The following is a 6,098-nucleotide window of genomic DNA, read 5'->3' as shown; positions in this document are numbered from 1 at the left end:
ACAAAGAGCACAGTTTTGTTTAAAAACTAAATGAGCACAATATAATAGTTCCACGATGTTGCTCCTTTCACTGAGAATGAATACTACACGCCTTTTAATGACGTCGGGTGATGGAGCTGCTACCACTTTGCAGTGTATAGCAAACACAGTCGAATAGAAAATCAAGATACATATGTCCACTCACTGTCAAAATTATAATTACTCAGAACGATATTTTCTACCTGATATCATTTTTGTCAGTTTGCAGTGGCTTACTCACCCCATCTAGGACCTGCAGCTCCCTGGACAGCTGCTCGGCAGAAGCCTCGCCATTGGAGATGGCGTACTGCACATCTCCATCATGCCTCAATGTCTGCTCTTCACGGGTGCTCAGCTCGGTAGTCGTCCAGAGCGTCTTCGTCGCCCCGGCAACGCGTCTGGCTCTCACCACTCGGCACGGATTCTAATTCACAAACAGAGAGGAAATGCGTGTTGAAGACGTGAGCGCAAATGCAAAGTTCAAGACACATTCTGATACTTCCAAAACATCAGGTTTCACACCCCTCGGAAGAATAATACGGACAAAAATACCTTCGGTGATGGGGAATGGGATTCATTTTTATAGATTCTTAAAACATCTTTGAATAAATTGTATACTAAACCACCCGTGATGGAGAGTGTTTACCTGCAATATGAAATGGCTACTGTACCATGAGCTTAATTTACTTCTCATTTGTTCTACCAGATAAAAAAAGGCCTCTGTAAATCAATTAAAGTAAACAGCTACACTGCACTCTCGGCCTCTGGAACAATTAGAAACAATATGTGCTAAGAGTTTGGGTCAATTAGAACACATGTCATGGCAGTGAAGCGTTATTATGGAACCCACGCAAACTCAAAGAGGGACCGCCCTTCATAGCATTTGTGCGCTACTATTGGCCAGGCCTTGAAGCTTAACGACGTAACGGAAATGATTGTTCAGGTCCAATCCCCTGACCAATTGGATATCCTAACCTTAACCACTTGCGATCAATGCCTAACCCAACCAATCGGGAAGCACTGTAGGGCGGGACTTGCCTAGAAGTACGTGGGATCCATACAAAGCGTCAGTAAATAATCCCATGAATAAGGTGGAATGGACGAGTAAAAACAGCTAAAAGTGAGGTAAAACATGACCTAAATGGTGTGTTAGGGTTTGAAAAAATAATGAACATGCCCATCTGTACTTAGCGGCAGATATTCACACAGAAGGAGCTTTAAGGAGGGAGAGTCTCTAATGAGAATGGTGGTTGAGGTCATGAGAAGATAACGATGGAGAGGAGTGAGGAGGGGGAAGTTAAGTCCTACCAACCTTCCGCTTAGGAGTTCTGGCCAGAGAAAGTTTAAAAGAGAGAGTGAGAATAAAGAAGAATTAACACAGAAAACCATACACAAACCAGATACAAAGAAAAGGTTGAACGGGTTTTTGCTATTAATAAATAAATTAAACCAAAAAACAGCAGAAAAATTCTTACTCTAAATTAGATTACCTCAAACATGACCATACACACTCTGTCAGCATTATTGGTTTGAAAATAACCGAGAAGCCTTTTAAAGAGGCATGCTCACAGGGGTAGCTACAGTAAGGATAGAGCGCGTTTCATACCTTCCAGCAGCTGAGAATGACATTCACAAACTCCACTTCTTCCTCAGGTATCGCGTGGTTCAGCTTCCCATGCACGAGATGAAGGAGTTTTTTTCAGCTGTACTGCTGGCCAGCCAGCGGTACACCTTCTCAAAGTGAAGATCAAATTCTGGATTTTCCTAAACCATAATAGTAAAAGAGAGAGTGTATGAGCACTAAACAAGAAAGAAGGAAACAGTCATGACAACTGAATAGTCGTCATGAATGGGTGAAAAAGGTAAAAGGTGCAAATGTCCGACCTTGCTTGCGTCTTGGCATCTATTCGTCAGATCTCGGAGCTCCCATGTCTGCTGCGCGTGTAAAAGTCCCCTTGGTCAGATTTCTTCACCTTAACCACTTGACTTGACAGGGGCTCTTGTAGAAACTGGAAGGAGGAAAAAAAACAATATTACAGAGACATTACCTGTTATCCTTAATAGTTATACAACTGTTGTTTCTACCTGTCGCACACAAGAAGCAGTTCTTCTTTTTCTTCCCAGCCTTGCAGACATTAACAATACCCAGGAGACGCTCATCGTGGGTGTGAAGAGTGTCCCTCTGGAGAGCATGCTTGATGGCTGTCATGGTGGATGCTGTCACACGGGAAGGTAGCAGGTACTTTGTTATTGTATTATTATGAAAAGCATATAGGACACACACACAGCCATTGTACATGCATTACCATTGCCATCAAGTTGGATTACAGCCATTTAACCGAATAACGTTTCCTCCCCCAGTATCAGGTAACCAAAGCCATTTAGGAGAGAACACAGTCCTGCTTATGACAAAGGACAAACCCGGCGTATATGGCTAACATTTCCTTAATTACATGCACATACATTAAAACATTGGGCTTTGGTTTGTGAATATTAAGTTGAAACATAATTTCAGAGTCTGTTATGTATACCTCTTGTAAATTCTATTGTATTGTTATACTATCTACTTAACAGTATTTTTTAGATTTCTACTGTCCTTTCTGTTTTATTCTTTGTGTGTTAAGGGAGTATTGTACTTAAGAGCAAAGGTTAACCTTGTGTGCTTACACAAACCTGGTCGTCTGCATTCTATCCATAGACTGTATAATAATATTAACCATTATGGTTAATTATAAGTATATACTTATAATCCTGCACTGTGTGGATTACACACATTACATACAGCATGACCTGAATTACACACTCACGCTCACCATACATGCACTAAACTGCCACCAAGTTGGATTTAAATGCCTCTGAGATGTCAGGGGGGGGAGCTGACCATGGAAAGCTGCCTTGCAGTTGGAGTTCGGTGCCTTGTCAGAGCACCTTGGCAGTGCCCAGCTGGCACTTCTCCAGCTAACAGTCCACCACCATACTTTGGTGAGTGTGGGGACTTGAACCAGCGACCCTCCGGTACCAACCCAACACCCTACAGACTGAGCTACCCCACATCTCTATGTATATATAAGGTGTCAAATAGTCTATGTCCTTCTATGTCGAACTGCAACTTTATTAGACAAGCAAATAAAGAAGCATCTTCATTAATATGACAACACATGCGCAGAATTTAGCAAACGCTCTGCATCCACAACACACCCAATACACACAAAAAGAAAAGCACAAAACCAAAAAAGACAAATGCACCAGAAAACGTTGCGACGGGTTATGAGTGAGCTAACGGTGTTAGCTAACTAAGCTACTGCAACTCTAGACAACAACAGAGAAAGCAACCGAAGACAACCGAAGACCTTTTCCTAAATAAATGCCCGCTGTCCTCTGGGTCTGTTAGCTTGCTGACTGCTAACGTTCCTGCTAGCTTGAAGAGCTAGTTAGCTACTGTTAGCAGCAATTACGCTAGTGGCTGAGAACGCAAAGGTTGTGACAACGAAAACTAAACTAAAGGGAGTATTGAAATTGAAATGGTTAACGTTATGTATATAATTGTAAAGAGACACTACCGTGTTGTGCTGTTTTATCAGCCCACCAGCCCTTTGCAATGCACCCCCCCTCTCACTTCCGGATTCCAGCCGGAGCGGTCATGGGACAGAGGAAGTGTCAACATCCACCTGATCGGATCCACCCATAAAATATCCAGTCTATGGATCCATCATAGACCGTTAATAGTTAATGTTAATAATTAATATACAATCTATGGATCCATCATAGACCGTTATAGTTAATGTTAATAATTAATATCCAGTCTATGGATCCATCATAGACCGTTATAGTTAATGTTAATAATTAATATCCAGTCTATGGATCCATCATAGACCGTTAATAGTTAATGTTAATAATTAATATACAATCTATGGATCCATCATAGACCGTTATAGTTAATGTTAATAATTAATATCCAGTCTATGGATCCATCATAGACCGTATAGTTAATGTTAATAATTAATACAGTCTATGGATCCATCATAGACGTAATAGTTAATGAATAATAAATATCAGTCTATGGATCCATCATAGACCGTTAATAGTAATGTTAATAATTAATATACAGTCTATGGATCCATCATAGACCGTTAATAGTAATGTTAATAATAATCCAGTGCTATGGATCCATCATAGAACGTTAATAGTTATGTAATAATAATTATACAGTATGGATCCATCATAGACGTATAGTTAATGTTAATAATTATATACAGTCTATGGATCCATCATAGACCGTTATAGTTAATGTTAATAATAATAACAGTCTATGGATCCGCCCAATGTGGCTGCATCCTGCTTTTATTCTTTAGGAAGCTGTTGCCGTACAGTTCTGTGGTTCTTTTAAACATGTTCTTCAAAACACAATTTATCATTGGTTACATATAGTAAATAAAAATAGGGTTTTTATTCATTATATTTACCTTTTCTTGAGGCACTGAGCTCTTGTGTCAAAATCTAGTTGTAGAAATTTCAGTATTATGGCTGACTTGGTGCTTTTTAATTTACACCTCCTAAAGCATTTGGGTTTATCAAATCCATTCGGCCATATGTAGTCAAGTAGAAAAATCACATAATAAAAGCTCTTGGTGTTTACAAACATCTCCATCTATTCCCATAGGGCACTGCAGGGCGTCAGCAGGATGTAGCAGGGAACTAAAGCAGGACAGAGCAGGGCGTAGCAGGATGTAGCAGAGAACTAATCGCAGGACAGGCAGGGCGTAGCAGGATGTAGCAGGGAACTAATAGCAGAGACCATAGCAGGGCGTATCAGTGGTAGCAGGGAACTAATAGCAGGACAGAGCAGGCGCGTAGCAGGATGTGCAGGGAACTAAGAGAAGGGACAGAGCAGGACGTAGCCGGATAGTATCAGGCACTAATAGCAGGACATAGCAGGGCGTAGCGGATGTGCAAGACATAGCAGGGTGTAGCAGGATGTAGCAGGACAACTAATCGATCAGGAAACATGCATAGCGGGTAGGGCGTAGCAGGGATGTAGCAGGGAACTAATAGCAGGACAGAGCAGGGCGTAGCAGGATGTAGCAGGGAACTAATAGCAGGACAGAGTAGGGCGTAGCAGGACGTAGCAGGGAACTAATAGCAGGACAGAGCAGGGCGTAGCAGGACGTATCAGGGCACTAATAGCAGGACAGAGCAGGGTGTAGCAGGGCACTAATTACAGAGACTGTGTCGACTGCTATCTATTTTTGAGTTTTTGAGTTGGTTTTACATTTCTAGCCTTTAAAATGTGCCATTTGAGTTGATGCCTGCATGCCTGCATCCATGTTGCATTATAAACATGATCGTTTTAGGACACCAGATGGCATTGTTAATCCATATAGTAGTTTTATCATACCATGTTTGTTTTCCTTGTGTTTTGTGTTACTTACTATACTATGCTTAATCTATGTTTGTCAGTTGTTTTTTTTATCAGTGTTGCGGTGTATTCATGTTTCCTCGCAACAATAAAAGTGATGAACCACGTATAGCGAAACAAACAGAGTCAACACAGTGAGCCAAACGTGATGGATGAGAAAGTCCCAGATTAACAAGTGATCTGCAGACAACGCCTTGGGGTCTTTGTTGGAGTGATTGTGCAGAGACAGCACTTGATTTCCCAGCGGGTGAACGAGGAAGTCACTGTCATCCGCAGTTAAACTCACGTTTTCTTTTGCGGTCTGCATCATAAGCTTTCAAACACAATAATGTCTTCTTTAGAGAATTAAATCAAAGTAATCGTGGGTATAATTCAGGCAAGGAACACTCGCTGTCCCACTGTCAGGAGTGTGAAATCCAATTGCAGGTGTCTTTTTGCCGACTGTCTTTATATTCCTGTTTGTGTTGACATAAATGTCCCTGGACATCACTGTCTTTCCTTCAGTATGGGAAAAGATGGACATATTGTTATTGTAGCTCGTAGATATTTTTTAGTTGAATGTTAAGCTGTGTGGAGGAGTTTACAGCCAAGCCAGTATACATTTTTTCATTGACATTTGTAATTTTGTTAGATTTAATTAGGTTTTTATAGACCTTTTGAATTG

At 41.0% G+C, this 6,098-nt stretch overlaps 1 protein-coding gene across 4 annotated transcripts in view; it reads right to left on the bottom strand.

Moving 5' to 3' along the window:
* Positions 1 to 3,638, bottom strand: part of exoc1 (exocyst complex component 1) — an 18,022-nt gene extending 14,384 nt beyond the window's left edge. For all 4 annotated transcript variants that reach the window (XM_032525986.1, XM_032525988.1, XM_032525987.1 and 1 more), the window contains exon 1: positions 3,623 to 3,638. The gene's annotated coding sequence lies outside the window, so the exon portion shown is untranslated. The remainder of the gene's footprint in view (positions 1 to 3,622) is intronic.
* Positions 3,639 to 6,098: the final 2,460 nt, after the last annotated feature.

The sequence above is a fragment of the Etheostoma spectabile genome, chromosome 9 (assembly GCF_008692095.1).
Source record: "Etheostoma spectabile isolate EspeVRDwgs_2016 chromosome 9, UIUC_Espe_1.0, whole genome shotgun sequence".
Lineage (NCBI taxonomy): Eukaryota > Metazoa > Chordata > Actinopteri > Perciformes > Percidae > Etheostoma > Etheostoma spectabile.
This window is presented reverse-complemented; position numbering and strand designations above follow the sequence as displayed.